The 16,860-nt window shown below is 44.4% G+C and overlaps 2 long non-coding RNA genes across 2 annotated transcripts in view; both read left to right on the plus strand.

Annotated features, from left to right (window-relative positions):
* The window catches only part of LOC131483573 (uncharacterized), a 31,642-nt gene extending 27,306 nt beyond the window's left edge, over positions 1-4,336 (plus strand). Inside the window, exon 6 of the long non-coding RNA XR_009247777.1 lies at positions 1,855-4,336. This is a non-coding gene — a long non-coding RNA (uncharacterized LOC131483573). The remainder of the gene's footprint in view (positions 1-1,854) is intronic.
* A 9,615-nt stretch (positions 4,337-13,951) lies between these two features.
* On the plus strand, positions 13,952-16,809 carry LOC131495795 (uncharacterized). The gene is made up of 3 exons (XR_009254136.1): positions 13,952-14,386; positions 15,779-15,854; positions 16,228-16,809. It is a non-coding gene; the product is annotated as an uncharacterized LOC131495795 (long non-coding RNA).
* Positions 16,810-16,860: the final 51 nt, after the last annotated feature.

Consider the following 16,860-nt stretch of genomic DNA (forward strand, 5'->3'; position numbering starts at 1 on the left):
AATTCTATGAGGTTCTTGGCACCTAGCCCTTGAACAATACTTCCTGTCCACTAATTTCCTTCTTCACACCCTCCTCTAGACCTGACTTTACCAGTCTTGCGTATTTGTCTTGAACTGCTGGGTCCCGCCATACCTTGCTTTAAGCCCAGTAACCCTGTAATTCCTATAAAAAGTTTGGCAGTCATGCCCCACTTCTCAGCAAGACTTAATAACAGTGATCTTCAGGAAGGTCTCATAATACTAGGTCATCATTATTTGTATAATATATGCTATTAAGAATTATCACAAATAATGGAAACTAAACTGCACTTGTAAAAATAAACAAAGTACACGCTGTGGTGTGGCTGTCCGGAATGATTCTCCCAGGCACAGGGGTGAATTAGTTAAGAGTGAAATGAGTGTAATGAAAAACCTATAGTCAAGTTTCACTTGTGTGTTGCAAGCAGTAGTTTGGGTTTGTTGAACTTTGCTTTGGTTTTTTACCCACTGATACTTAAATATTATATTATGACATTTTAAATAGATGATATCTCAATAAACTGCACCCATATGATAACACTCTGGCTAGTCGACATTATCCAATTTCCCGACAATAAGAGAATAGTGGATGGCAGGGGTGCAAAAAGGCAATCTGAGTAATCATGAGGAAAAAACCCCAGATTTCTGAACTACAAGATGAGAAGCATCAGAATACAGCCACGGGACAAGTTTCACCAATAATATTAATCATGGCCGCCACTCACTGAGTGCTACCCAAGGACCATTTTGTGGTTGAGGAAACAGAGGTATAGAATAGATGGCTTGTCTGAGGTCACATAGTCGACTATTGGTGGAGCCGAGGTGTGAGCACAGGTCTGAATCTGAAGCTTTGCTGTTAATCCACAGCACTGTGCTCTCTCTCCGTAGAAAAATGAAAATCCAGTCTCTGGAAGCCAGGGGGTTGGTGCAATGGTGACTGGGCTGCCCCTCTCTTCTGCTACAGGTTTCAGGCCAATGTCCCGACCCTCCTGGCCACACAAAAGCCCAACCAGGGACTCAATGCTCTGTGTCTCAGCAAAGGAATTTGAGAGGTTTTCCGCAGTTTTCCTCGGAGTATCTCCTTACCGCTGCCCTACCAATTTGAAAGATGGGATCTCCACTCGCTAGGGCTAGCCCTCAATTAAGGGTTAGAGAAAAGAGAGACATGCCAGTCTCGGCCACCGCTGCCTGTCAGACAGGCTTAGTCACCCTATAAAGGCTGGTGGTGAGAACGCGCTAATGCTCTGATGGCGTTACAAGGCTCGGGACGGGATTCACAGAAGTGATCTTTGTTCTCATCAACCAAAGAAAGAACAGAAAGGAGTTTTAGTTTGTTCAAATTCCTGCTGTCCCAAAGCTGTATCTCAAGCATATTTACATGGAGGGCTAGGACCGGCCTTGTCAAGATACTTGGAGGGTTACTCAAGTCCTGAGGTGATGCTCTAACCAGACTTCTTTGGGGAGAGGCTGGCAGAGAATATGGAATAAGGCTAACCTCAGGTGCTCCCTCCAACTCCACACGTCTCCTGCTCACTGCCGAGGAGAACTGCGAACATGGAGCAGATTTCCACATGCTAGGCCCATGGGGTGGGGGCGGGGGGTTGCAGTAGACCCTGGATGCTTCCTTTCTTCTTTTGCAATAATGCAGAAAGCTATGTAATAGCTAGCTACTCTCAGGAGCACTCTGGCCCTGCCCAACGTTACCTGGCCAAGATAGCATGATTCACCCTGGCTGAGGTAACATCAGGTGTAAAGGGTCAGTGGCCCCCCCAGACTCCCACTTTCGGGAATGCCCTGCCCTCCAACACTGGCTGCTTACACTCCTTCGTTTCTCAGACTCCAGGACGTCTTATGGATGCTTTACGGTGAAGCTAATGCTAACTGAAGGAATGCCCCTTGTATTTTCCTACAAAATCCCCAGCACTTATTACCTCTCCAGTCACCATCGGAAGTGCTTACCATTCTTTTTGCACTGATTTGTCATCAAGGTTGACAGAAGCACCTTTTTTGCCTTTTATGAATGAACTCATCCTCCTCCTGTCCTACCTTAGACGTCCTTAGATGCCTTATAACTCATTGCCAGGCTTCCACCATCAATTGTACCGAAGATGTCCCTCTTTAACTAGCCGTTTGATTGTGCTCCTGCCTCCTCAGAACCTGTCAGAAGACTTTTATTTTCTACTCTCAGCAAACGACACTTAGGATCACAGGCCCTTCACTCAAGCTGGTTATCATTACGCATCCATTGCTTGCTTTTTTCTCCCATCTGTTAGTACCAAACACCCTGCCTTCATGAAATCCTCTTCTTTATTTTAAAAACAGTTAAATCAATAAATAGGATAAGAAATAGCTCTTCTCTATAGCAGAATGCTGATTAATAAACGAGGGAGGAATGATTGAAGTAGAAAATTACCACTTGGCAAACACCACAGTAATAACTATTGTAGGCAAGAATCAAGGGTGGATAATAAAATTAATGGGCATAAGTATAATGAGAAACAGAATATTTGCACAACCTCAGTGTTTTCCCATAAGAAGCTCATTCATTACAAAAGGGAAAATGGTAGCCTTTCTGTGGAGAAACTCGGGTGCCACCAGAACCAAATGATGAAAATGAACGCCACCCAGAATGAGACACGCTGACATTATGTGCTTGATAGGGGCACAACACGCTTCAGTGGAATTCTTGCCAAAAGAGGACACAATGCAAATCTAATCAAGAGGATACATCAGAAAGATTCCAACTGAGGAATATTCTAGAAAATAATGGGGCAGTGCTCTTCAGAAGTGCCAAGGTCATGAAAGGCAAAGAAAGACTGATGAACAGATTCAGATTACAAGTAAGGAAACATGACAACTAAATACAATGTGTGGTCCTGTATTGTATCCTAGATCAGACAATGGCTGTTAATGGAACAGTTGGTGAAATCTGAATGTCTGTAGACCAGTTAATAGTATGGTAACCATGTTAACTTTCTGGTTTTGATCATTGTTCTGTGGTTATGTAGGATGTTAACCTATGAAGATGAGTGTATACAATGGAATATTACTCAACCATCAAAATTACGAAATCTTGCCACTTGCAATGACATGGATGGAGCTAGAATGTATTATGCTAAGCAAAACAACTCAGTCAGAGAAAGACAAATACCATATGATTTCACTCACTTGGAATTTAAGAAACAAAACAGATGAACATAGGAGAAAGAAAAAAAGAGGGAGGCAAGCCATAAGAAAGACTCTTAACTATAGAGAACAAACCAAGGGTCAATGGAAGAAGGTAGGTGGGAGGATGGTCTAAATGGGTGATGGGTATGAAGGGGGCCACTTGTTGTAATGAGCACTGGGTGTTCTATGTAACTGAGGAATCACTAAATCCTACTCCTCAAACCAACATTACACTATATGTTAACGAACTAGAATTTAAGTAAAAACCTGAAACAGGAACAAAACAATTTTTTAATGAAGAAAGATTTAGTGAAAGACATAGGAATTGTTTTGCTGTATTTGCAACTTTTTTTGGAAGTCAGAAATTATTGACGATTAAAGGTTAAACATGTTTTTAAACTTTCTCTAACAACCAATTTAAGTGTGATTTCCCTAAAACCTGCTATGTAAACTTTAGGCAGTCAGATCACATGCACAACCACTGTGGCAGAGTGTACATTCAGGCTTGCTAGTGAGTGAAGAGCTATTAGTTCGACAAACATTTATTGAGCACCTACTATGCCCCAGTACTTACATTAGGTACTGGGACTTCATGGTTGAGTGCATTCAGTTATGCTTATATGCCCTGTTTCGCTGCTTATACGGAAAACTCCTAAAAGATTAAATTAGTATTTCTTTGTACGTTTCCACAAGATGCCTGGAACAGTGCCATTTACATAGGAGCCCTTTGGTAAAAACATCTTCAATAACTGGATGGCTATTTCTGTTATTCCTTTCTGCCCGTAAACATGGAGGGTTGGTTACCAACTGATCTCATTGCCCACTTAAAGGCAGGCTCTACCCGGCCGTCTCCCTGTATCAAGCTGTCCTGGCTGTTTCTCTGTACCGTAAGCCTCTGGTTTTAGCCGTGTTTCCACCAGTGTCTTCTTTTTGCTCTCTCTTTCTGCTGATAGCTCCGTGGGAGCACGTCTTTGTCCCTGTGATACCAGGGGCTGTGGAAACACCGATGAAAAGATTTGCCGCAACCGTTGGCAAATTGCTTGACCTTGTGCCTCCTTTGCTCAGCCTCTAAAATGGGAATCCTGATAAAGATTTGTCAAGGGCTGTGACATCCTTCTTTCCCAAGTCGAAGTGCAAATTATCGCTAATTAAGAGCTACTTGAGTGAGTCTGCTCCTGGGGAAAGGCAGGCCTGTTTTTTTCAACATTTTTTTTTTTTTTTAATTTTTATTTTTGGGACAGAGAGAGACAGAGCATGAACGGGGGAGGGGCAGAGAGAGAGGGAGACACAGAATCGGAAACAGGCTCCAGGCCCCGAGCCATCAGCCCAGAGCCTGACGCGGGGCTCGAACTCACAGACCGCAAGATCGTGACCTGGCTGAAGTCGGACACTTAACCGACTGCGCCACCCAGGCGCCCCAAGGCAGGCCTGTTTTGACCGTCCAGTCAGAGAAAGCTTCTTGTGCTTGAGATGCTTTTAGTCACGCTTTCTCCTGGGTAAATCATAGCTGGCAAAAGGCTTGTTTGTTCCTAAGAAAATGTATCCGGAAAGGAAACAAAATCATATCCCAGAACCCCACCTTGGCAACTGCTCTCTTTCAAAGGATCAAAATCCTCAGGATACATCGAGTATATTATACCTATGCCTCTAGCAATTTTATGGTAGTCTGGAAAACATAAATAGGAATAAAGATCAGCTATTTTTGAACAATACAGGAATGCATTTGTCATCTTCCAGATTCAATTGCAAAGAAAAGATGTGCCATTCTAAGGGCATTTGGGGCAAAGAGACCAGTACCCCCTCCCGCCTTTCTTTCCTAATGCTGAATCTGCCCTTGCGATGAAGTCCACTGTTTGTAGGAAAGCCAGTCTGTTTATTGCACACCTGCACCCCTCAAGCCATAATTCTCAATGGCATTTTAGCGCCTCTGTTATTGTCTATACTAGAGGGCTCAGTGTGCAAATACAAATCTGCTACTTCATATGGGATGGTTTATAGAAGGGTCCCGGTATTGACAGCTTAGGAATAGTTAACTAGTGCCTTAACCGAGATTGGTATGGAATCGCACATCCTAAGCAAACAGGCGAGGGTTTGGAATGAAGAAGGGTACACATTTTCGAACAGCTTGTCAACTACTGTGCTTATGGCAGCTGCAGCAAGACCTGCACGGAGACTAAAACAAGCCAGAAGACACAGGCAAGCATGCATACGATGATCGCATTGTTGCCGTGTGCCAGAATTCAAAGCAGGCAGGGGCACGTTACTGCGGTGGGAAAGCTATCTGTTACCATTCCGAATACACATTCAAAGATGAGCATTTCAGGAGATGTAACAGAAAAGGGAAAATCCAAAGATTTGGTGACTCAGGAAGGGCACAGAGAGAGGACTCCCTAAGGACTGGAAACTAAATAGAAATATGCATGCTGTGGCTGCCGATAATAGAGACTCAGGCTGTGAGAGTGGGCTAGCTAGTTTAGATGGACGGCATTCAGCATATTCAGTATGGGCAAGAGTGATAGAAAAGTAATCTGTTTAACACCCCGGGTGGAGGCCGAGGTGCTACAGATGCGGCTGGATACAGGATCAGCAGTATCCCTCATCATATGGCAGGAATGTGGAATATCCCTCAGACGTGTTAAATTGATGGAGACAGACCAGCTAAGGATGCATATTTAAGAAAAGAAAAAAAAAAGAGAATCGCCTTAAGTAACTGTAAAAAAACATCAGGATCTAGCATCAGATACATACGCCCAGTAGAATGCTGGCTCCAAACATTTTGTTCCCGTGAATACCTCCTTAAAATTCAGCTAAGCTGGCACTATTTTAGCATAATTCACTCACCCCCACCGACCAATCGACAAATAGCTGGACAGCCAAGCAGCTTTTGAACATGGATCTGAAATATCCTAAATAGAGTGGACACAGGAGTTTAAGCTGACTGAAAATAAACATGGTTCCATTGGGGGCACAGATTGTATATTATGCCATCTGGCCCGAAATAAAAAAATTACTTGAAGAATTAAAGGTCGCTCTAAAAGGGCTCACGGGAAATGGAGAGTTGAACTTTTTCTTTCTGTTAATAAAGCTTGATAATGCTATCATTTGTCTGTCGGAGCAGATCTTGGAACTTTTAAGTGGAAAATCTGACAGCTCAACGTGGAACCCAGACTGGTTTCCTTGCAGAGGTAGGGAGGTTATTGGGAACACTGCTGCCGGCATTGGGCTCCAGCACTCCCTAGCTATCTGGCTGTGGAGTATTTGGGGCATTTCTCTGCATCTCAGGTGCCTTGTCTCCAACTGCAAATCGAAGAAAACGCCAGTGGACCGTCCCAACTCCTAATGGTGTGAAAGCCAAAGTGCGAGAACATCTGTAGAAGAAGCACTTGGTAAATTTGCAAAACACTGTACAAATGAAGAGCTTCCATGAAAACACCCTTAGGTTGAAAGAAAACACGTAGCTTCGGATGGACGTTGAAAAAAGACTACAGTGGTTTTGGAAGCCTCTACAGCGTGAAGCTGCACAACAGTGATTAAGAACCAACCTACAAAGTAACCTTCACGGTGCACGCAACTTCATGCAGAAGGCTCACAGGAGGGAAATGTAACTGGCAAGAAAACTTTAGAGAAGAGAATAAACATTTTAAAACTTTTATTACATTTAAATTAAATAAATAAATTACATTTATTACTTAAAACATTTTAAAACATTTTTATGTCTTTAACGCCTTACAAACTTAATGTGAATCATTAATAATAGTCTGCCTTCCTTTCACACTGTCTATGAGATATTTGACTCTCCTTAACAGACTGTTCGTTCATTCTGCACAACAGAAGGTCGGAAAGTCATCACAGTTGATTCTTTCAGTTGAGTTGATTCCAGCTTCCCCAGAAAGGGAAACAATGAAGTTTTAAGAAGCTCAGTATTGGGGCGCCTGGGTGGCGCAGTCGGTTAAGCGTCCGACTTCAGCCAGGTCACGATCTCGCGGTCCGTGAGTTTGAGCCCCGCGTCAGGCTCTGGGCTGATGGCTCAGAGCCTGGAGCCTGTTTCCGATTCTGTGTCTCCCTCTCTCTCTGCCCCTCCCCCGTTCATGCTCTGTCTCTCTCTGTCCCAAAAATAAATAAAAAACGTTGAAAAAAAAATTAAAAAAAAAGAAGCTCAGTATTTATTCACTCAGGGCCCTGACATCACTCACTGCTCCACCAATCAATGTGCAGTAGAGAAATTTCCCAAAGCAGTGGTTGCTCAGGTTCCAAAGATTCATTTGTATGTTTCTAGAGTCTGGTAATTAAACTGCAAAGATCCCTTCTGTCCCAAGGATGCTTCTTGACATTCAGAAAGTGATTATAAAGAAAATTTGGTTAGTAGCTGTGGGGTTGTATCAAAGGTGCAATTGGTTAGAAACTGTATAGATTCTGCTGTTTTCATTCTCACTGAGTTCCTGTTGCTGGAGTGGCTTAATTAGAAAAAACCCAATCTTTAACATAGGAGAATAATACACAGAGAGCCTGGGTCTAGCTTGAGGACACAAATTCTTCAGAACAGACCACTTCTGGACAAGGACCTCTGTGATAGGTATCTATGGAGAAAAGGATACATTTTGGCCCTGTTTCTATACCATTAATTCAAGTGAAAAAAATCACATGAGAGGAAGGTGCTTGGGAATCAGTTCACTAACAATAATGAAAGGACAATCATCATACTGGGACTTCATCAACTGTAAGAATTGATATTTAAACATAAACTAAGAGTTAATAGTTAATAGACGTACCTACATTTATGTAACACCTTGCAGTTTATAAAGTGATTTCACATAGCTCAGTGGATTCTCATGTGGAGGAAGACAGGCCTGGGAGGACTGACATAGATTCAAAATCCTCTCCTACTAAATAGCTGCATGGCATGAGCAAGACATTTAACATCTCTGAGCTTCAGTTTCCTCATCTGTGAGAAGGTGATACTATTAGCCTTGGATGCCATTTTGTGGGCTAATGTTTCTAATACCCCCCAGAACAGGTGTAGGTGTTAATTTTCCTCTCCGTATATGAAAGTTGATGCGTTTAGACAGCCTTTTGGAACTGAACTTGAATGAATCAATGGGCAAAACTCTACTGGGAGTTTTGGTGGTTTCATTGACCAAACAGACAGTACAGTCCTAAAGCAAAGCATAGAGTTAGCACCCCGGACAAATTATGAATGGCTTTTTCTCTCTTCGAGCAATGCACTAATGGCAGACATTAATTTTAATGAATGCAGTGCAAGCTCATTTGGGAAGGGTCTGTAACCCAAAGCTCGATCAGTGGCTGGAGCCAGTCAGTGCCCAATAAACGTTGTTGAACACATGAATGAATAAATGCCTCCCAAATCCTGATGTCTTTTCTCCTCCCTACTCTTTTTGGCCAGTTTTGGACATTCCTATAATTTACACCCATAGCTTTAAAATATTTTTTTCCCATGGGTTTTTTTTTCACTTCCTTGCAAGAAGTCGAGAGATCTCCCTCATCTAGACCCACCATGAACTGGTTGGTTACTTAATTTTTTGTAGCTGTTGTCAGTCCAGAACAACTGTTCTCTACAGATGAGCATTCCGCTTGGTCCCCTGCCCTTGGGAGCTTCAAGGGATGTGATTCCCTCTGTAGAGTTTCTGGCATGATCAGATGGACTCTTTCCTTCCTCTGGTTCATGCCACAGACACAGTCCTTCCTTGGTGGAGACCTGGCCCAGGTGGTTGCTGGTCAGACCAACTTTTGATTCAGCACTGTTTCACCAGGAGAATCATTTGGGCTTGTTTTCTCAGTTAACTGTAACAGTTACACGGGGAGTGACAGCTCCTTTAATGCCACTTCTTATTTCCCACAGTTCAATTTTAAAAATCAAGGGAAAGTGATATTTGTATGTCAAACGTACTCATGTCCCTGGTTGTTTTTGACATGTACTTCAGGGATGGAGTTGGGGGAGGGGAGGGTAGGACACTAGTAAAGGAATTAAGTCTTATAGCAACCTCTTTCACTGATTGCCACCCAGTATCAAACCAGAAGAAATGACCATTTATTTTTTGTTTAATTTTTTTTAATGTTTATTTTTGAGACAGAGAGAGACAGAGCATGAACAGGGGAGGGACAGAGAGAGAGGGAGACACAGAATCTGAAACAGGCTCCAGGCTCTGAGCGGTCAGCACAGAGCCCGACGCGGGGCTCGAACTCGCGGACCATGAGATCGTGACCTGAGCCGAAGTCGGCCGCTTAACCGACCAAGCCACCCAGGCGCCCCAAGAAATGACCATTTAAACAATAGAACATAAATTCAAAAAAATCAAGAACCTGTAGAGTGATAATAGGAACTCTTCAGTTTTTCAGTGCTAATAGCCTGTCTTCAGTATGAGAAGATTTCAGTACAATTCACTAGACGTCAGAAAGATGGAGGAACGTAAACCTGAGTTTTTGCCACGTCATAGGACACAGGTCAGGCCGTTAGTATTTTAAAGGGGTTTTGTATTTATCACTTCATTTACATGTTTTGTCATAGGTCTGAGTTTACAGGTGTCGCTGCTTTGCACACATTTTCAGATTGAGAAAATGCAAAGCTACAGCCTCTTGACATTCTACCTTCCTGGCTGTGCGTGAAAGGGTTCCTTGAAAAATCAACAACTGAAAAAACCAATTGGCCCAGGCATTTTTAGAGCAAAGATCAGAACAAGTGTCGCTTTTTCTTTTCTTTTCCCTTTGAGGTTTGCATAGGATTCAATAATTTAAAATTGACAAAGGTGCTGCCTTATAGACTCAATGATACCACGGCCTTTGGGGTTTTGGAAAAAAGCAAATAGAAGGAAACTTTTCCCTAAAATGCAGGCTTGCAAAAGAGGAATCAATGTGTAGTCAAAAGATGGTCTGCATAAAACCCCGCCAGAAGTCTCAGCATTGTGATCAGTTAAGGATAACAATTTTAAATATATTTAAAGGGTCATAGCTCATCTTAAGGCCAGTACCTGGTAATTGAGAAGTTGCAGAATTCACTGTCTTTAAACCATCCTTGCCAGTATAGTTCAGATGAGCCCTAAGGAAGTTATTCTAGCCAGTTGGAGAAGAAATGCATGTATTTAAAACACATTAAGTATTGTTATGCAGCCGGTCACTGCATATTTCAACGAAATAAAATGCTTTCAGAAACTGCCTGAACCGTGCCTGGGGTTCTGCCTAGCACGGTGTCTGATACTCAGTAAATAGCTAATGAATGAAATAAGTCTTTGCTAATCTTGATTTTAAAAAAGAAAAGAAAAGAAAAGAGAAAGAAAGAAAGAAAGGAAAAGAAAGAAAGAAAGAACGAAAGAAAGAAAGAAAGAAAGAAAGAAAGAAAAGAAAAAGAAAGACAGAAAGAAACTAAAGCCTACAGAGCTGTTACACCTCTGAGCCAGCGGAAATCCACAGGGCAAACGAAAGGGTCTCCATGTGGGGCCCTGACCGTGCTGTGGGCTAAAGAGGCTGGTACTTAAGGTTGAAGAGGCCAAACGCACGGAGCCAGCAGGTTACCCTGTTGCCTGCTCAGAGCTCCGGCTGACCTAAAGTAACACTCGTCAGCTCAAGTTCAGAATCTGTGAGCAAGGGCTGGGTGCGGGATAGAATTTCCACCTCAGTTTTTGGCGGGCACAACTGACTTTTGTACATTCCACTCCGGGACTCCTCCCCGAGCCCCAAGCTTTGTGCAGACTCTTCTTAAGTTACCCGGAGTTGGAGCAAAAGGGTATCTCAGACGGGGCTGAGATGATTTCCCTGCTTAGGCGCTCTCAGTTTCCTTTCTTTTCTCCCCCTCTCCCTTCCTCCCCGGGGAAGTGAAATGCTGAGAAGGAAATTCTAGGGTGACGCTGCGGGTCGGGGACTGCAGAGCCGCAGAGCTGAGGTTTGACGACGCCTGTGTGCGGGCCGCGGCGCGGGCGCTCCCGGGCGCCGGGGCGGCAGGGCGGCCAGGCCGGGGTGCAGAGCCGCCCTCGGGCACACGCGGCGGCCGCGGCGGCCGCCAGCTCGGTGCGGAGACCACGGGGCTGTGGAACGCGACGCGCGGGCGAAGCGAGCAAAGCCCCCGCCTGGCGCTAGAACCCGAGCGAGCCGCGCGCACCCCGCGCCGCCCCCTTTCCGCGCGCCCGGGGGTTCCGGGACCTGGCTCGGGCGCTCCGCGGGGTCCCCCCTTTTCTCCTGGGGAGGGGGCAACCTCTCTCCTCTTAGGACTCGACGATTTAAAGCCGCTCCCAGCTCGCTTCTGCTTTCAGACGGCGGTCCCCCTCGTTGTAGCCCCCCCCCCACCGCAAAGCGCTCGGGAACCCCCACCCCCACCCCCGCGAGAGGCCCCGCGGTGCTGGGGGAGGACAGAAGGGGGAGCCAGGGACCGTGCCCAAACCCAGCAGAGGACCCAGGGTGGAGGTGAGGGTGGGGGATCGGGGCCTGCAAAGTCCCCTTGCCCCCGTGCAGCGTGGAGGGACCAAAGGGAGAGAAGAAAAGGATATGACCGTCTGCTTTCAACCCCAAACTTCAGGATCGGCCCCGCGTGCAGCTACGACTGCTTGCAGGGAGGCCGAGGGCGCGAAGGGCGCCCGGGCCGCGAGCCCGCGGAGACTTGGCCGGGGCTCGGCCCCCGGCGCCACCTTCCGCGGCCGCGCCTGGCCCATTAGGCGCCACGCCGCGTCGTCCCCGCAGCCCTACACTTTGTGGGGCCCGCCCTGGGGGAAGCGCAGTGTCATCCGCCTGCGGGGAGCCGCCGAAGGACAGAGCGCTCGGCCGCCCGGCGCCCCAGCCTCGGCCGCGCAGACCGGGCTGGGCGCCCTCAGCGCAGGCCGAGCGGCCACCCGGCGCGGGCGTCTGCGGGGCTCCGGTTGCTGGTCCCCTGCTGCTGCTCGCGCGGGGTGCGAGAGCCAGGCCGAGCCATCCGCGACCCCCGCCGCCCACCCCCCGAGCCCTCGGGGCCTGGGACCAGCAGGGGGAGAGACCTGTTGAAAACTCTTGACGCCAACTTGAAAGACAATCAAATCGCCCGAGCAAAAACCCTCTCTCCAATTTGATATTTTTGAAATGTCATAAAAGCTGCACTGCAGCAAGATTGCTGCTCCCTTAAATGGGCCAGTAATTTCCAGCTCTCTCCCACAAATTCCGCCAACCGAGGATTTCAATGTAAAGCAATTCAAATAAGTAAAAACCACTTTATTGCTGTTCGAAAATTCGCATGCATTTATTCTGCTTAAAATTTGATATAGGGCATTTTTTTTTGTATTCTCATTTATCGCTTGCCAAGAAATAATTAAGAATAGGAGCTCGAAGATTAATTTTAAATAAAAAATCTTCTCAAATGAAAATGTCAGGTCATAAAAATTCCTTTTAAATCATAACAGCATATAAATCTTTGAAATTAACCATGTAATTACAATGTCTATCAACTTTTACCTTGAGCTTTGAGCCTCTCTTTTTAATCTTCCATTCTTTTTTAATGAATAGCTATTTTGAAATTAAAAAGTACTGTTCATTACACATGCCCCACTATAATAGGGTTTTTATCATATTTGCTCTATGTAAAAATACTTGCTACTTTGTAATTATTCACACGCCGATCCTTTCCTATATTGAGTAGAAAATAAAAAATGAAATAGAAGTCAAAGGTGCTTTAGAGCTGAATGATTTACACAATTCATTAAGGACGGTGATTTTTCAGTTAGCATCAGATTAAATGGTTACTTACTCTCAAATAGCCCTTGGGGAGTTGAATTGCTGGGTAGCAAACAGATTAAAGTTTGCATTGAAAGAAAAATTGAATTCAGAGGTAATCAATAGCATAATAGGGGCAGTGAGTGGTGCCTGCTGACTGAAATGAAATTACCATATTTTTAATCTTAATTTTCCACTCTGTTTATCTGACAGTGTGGATGTGCAATCCAAACAGATAATGAGAGAGTGGGATATTGACACTGCTGTCCTCTGGAGTGCTTGTTTTCAGTGATTAAATGCTGTGATCTGTGATTACTTTGTGCAAGGATGTCGGGGCTGCTGGCCAGAACCATGGGAGGGGCACTCACTCACAGCAGCTGAAGCTCCCGGCTCTCCCAGGTCCTAATGTCTGAAATCATTTTCCACTGGCAGTATTGAAAAATAAAGATTACCTATTTATGTATCTACTTCGGCTGCACAAATTACAATAATTAATCCCATTATTGTTGTTGTCCTGACTCAAAAATGTTTAATTAGATCAATATGTGGTGAACCTTCTCTGTAAGTTTCGTATTAATGAGCCAACAAACTTGCTTCTTATGAGAAGATGTGAGTTATAAGTGCAAAACGCTGGAAAACTTTGAAGGGAAACTGTATTATCGTTAGAGAGGCAGTACAGAGAAGGAAACCAGGGGCATTGTTGCAGGCATCCAGCCCCAGTGGCTGTAATTATATAACAAGCTGTGATAATTTTTAAAAATGCAAATAGTCTTCTCTGGGTGTTGGGAGAAAGTCCTCTTGTACATTTAATTAAATTAATACCTCTAGCCAAATAACAAAGATACCCAATCACAAAAATTTTAAGTCATATAAAACCTACATTCTCTGAATTTATCGTCTTGTGATGTTGAAATGCATCTTGTCGTCAGGGTAGTTCTGAAAAATACCCTGCATTGAAAGTGTTATTCCATTTTTGCAATGAGGAAATTTACAATGCTTCACATTAGACGACATATTATGGATGCATCATTTGAATTTGAATTCCCTTAATCCTGCTGTGGGAATAGATTTACAATAGATGGTGGCTATCTCCCATCTACACCAACGATGTGCAATGTATAGCCTACTTCTGCTTCCACTGGGTAGAGCCTGCGTGTGTTTGGAGAATTTGGTAATTATGCACAGCTAATTAATTTATCCTCCCTTTATTCATATGTGGACACAAATAAAAAGACGTGAAGAGAAAGAGTGATGGGCGGCATTGGCTATCTGATAATAGATTATTACACAGCATTTACTTCTCCGAATTAGAGAGCAGTCACAACAAAAAAGTGATAGTGTCATGCCTCATTCAATCATTCCTTAACTTCGGGTGATGTACAGTCTTTAATCCCTAATGCACATAACTTTATTTTTTTTCGCAGGCATTTCTGATAGGCACAACCCTCTGGTAGCAGAAAGAGATCGCTAGGCTAGGCTCGTACTCAGAAGTGAAGAGTGCAAAATAACTGGAAAGAAGGTGAGTGCGTGCCACGGCTGGCTGTGAATTCCAGTTTGTTGACTCCCTGATCCTCATCCCTCAGGAACATCCCCTTCTCCCAAGGGGCAGGTGGTTAAGATTGGAAAATTTTAATAAATTAACATTTTAACCCTCACGTGGCCACAGGCATGTCCGTCTGCTCTTGTAAGCGTGTATTTACTGGGTGAAGCATCTGGGGAGGCATCCATGCTGGTGGATACTGACCAAGGACTGTTGCCGAGTTTCAGATTTGAAGCACAGATGAAAGAAATCCCCTCCTTTATATGAATCCGCAATGAGAATTGCACATCTCGGTTTTACCGCTTGCTTTAGATATGCCATATGCTGTGGTATTTTGTAAATCGCTCTAAAGAAAGGTGACATTAGATCCACACAATAAATGACTATCGTCGAATCCCCGTGAATCTATATAGCTGTGCTGGAATGAGCTTAAAATTTTTGCTTAGAGTCTTTTTAAAAAATCACAAAAAGATGTATCAAGCAGATTAACAGTTTGGACCGATTCTTTTACACAGAGTTTTAGTACCATTTTGACAATTTATTCAGTATTCAGAAAAATCCATAAACTTGAATATAAACTACATACAGTCCTGTCTTCATTACAACAAACTCATCCAATTTTTTGATAACTTGTATTGTGTCCTTTAAAAATTTTTTATCAATACTTAACCGTGCTGATTCTTATAGCCATGGAATATGGCTGATACATACCCATTGACATGGAAAGTAGTCAAAGTGCTATTTGAACTTTTTTCCCCTATCTCTTGACTACCTCTATAATCCAACTGAAACCTAGGTTTTCTAAGGATACAAAAGCTTCCCTCTACCCCTCTACCTGCAGTCACCATTGGAAGTTTATTGAGCTTTAGAGCACACAAAGAGAGTGAGAAAATCCAAACCAATCTCTTTCCTTTCACTTTCTAAATCCTGACATGGTCCATCACCTTTTCAAAATAGTGAGCTGGCCTTCCCCAAAAAGGAGAAAGGAAACACAATCTAATGGAAAACAATAGCAGAAGGATAATCTAATCTTTAAATAAGGAGACATGTTTCTGAAAGCTTAAGTAGAGTGAGTTCCACGCTGATGTCACCTTCTCCTGAAAAATGCCAGCTCTCCAGGGGGTGAAGAGGGAAATATTAATGCCATTAATCCATTGTCCCCAAATTCCCCCTAAATAGATGGGATTTGAGGGAAGGCTCTAGGTCACAAGTGGAAGTATTCACGGAAAACAAATGGTTTGCCCCTGATTGGCGTTTGGTTCGTGCAACCATTAACGAGCTAGTCCTGGGAAACCTGAATGTTCCAACGAAACACACACACACACACACACACACACGAACGAGTAGCTATTCCGCTATTCCTTCCCGTAGGTGACCCAAGCCTTCCTTCTGATGTTAGCTTCTTATGACCCGGAGAAGAAAGAAAGCGTGCTTGTCACAAACGCTGGTAAGAAAAGTCCATTCTGGGGGCACTGCTGGGTTGACTGAGGTCTCCTGTGCATTCGGTGTTAAGGCAGCAAACTCCAAAATGGGTGTCTTCAATGGACAGTGTCTTTACAGGACCCGGCATGACAACGCCAAATATTCTCATGATTTTTTTTTCACCCGTATAAACCAGAGATCTTTTGATTTATCTTTGAGGCCTGTACGCCCTTGGGGCATTAGGCACAATCTTGTCGGCAGGAACCGAGAAAATAAAGCTACCCATGATGCAAAAGGGGGTGGTGACAATTTCTGTCGAGTGAAGGGGAGGAAGAGGCAGTGAGCTTCATAAAATCCGCTTGGGGACCCAGGTGGCCTATTCATTGCTCTGTCTCCAGTCTCTAGCACAGTGCCTGCCACGTGGTAGACATGAATTACCTGCCCGATGGATGAATATACGGGAAGAGCAAAAGTTCGACACCTGCCAGATTTGGTTTTAATTACCGTTAGTGACCCAGACCTGGAATGCGTAAGTTATCGTCAAAGGCCAGTATTCGCAGGGCTGGGCGCTCCCTAGCTGTACTCTGTCTGCCTGTTTGTTGCCCCACTAAGTCACTTGGACAATAGAAGTGGTGGCCTAGCAAGTGAAATAGCTTGTGCGAAGGCAGTTTATACAGCCCCTACTGCTCAGATACTCAGTGAAGGACAACCTGTCACCTTCCAGACACTCTTGGTTCCAGCTGCTAGCCCACGTGTGTTCGGGCTCCACCTCCTCACCACATTGTTCTGCCGTCACACTTCAGATTTGTCCCTCCCTCTCCCCTTTCAGAAGATGAGCTCCTTGAAGACAAGAACCAAGTCGTACCTTGGTTTCCTCTCTCCTTGGCACAGCGAGTCCTCCCTATGTGTCTACTGAAGGAATTAAAACAAGGCTGTGGGGCATGCTGGCAAAATCGTATTTTGAGATCTTCCTGGTTAAACAAAATAATGATAAAGATCATCCCATAGTGGGGTGCCTGGGTGGCTCAGTC

Source organism: Neofelis nebulosa, chromosome 1 (assembly GCF_028018385.1).
Source record: "Neofelis nebulosa isolate mNeoNeb1 chromosome 1, mNeoNeb1.pri, whole genome shotgun sequence".
In the NCBI taxonomy this organism is placed as follows: Eukaryota; Metazoa; Chordata; class Mammalia; order Carnivora; family Felidae; genus Neofelis; species Neofelis nebulosa.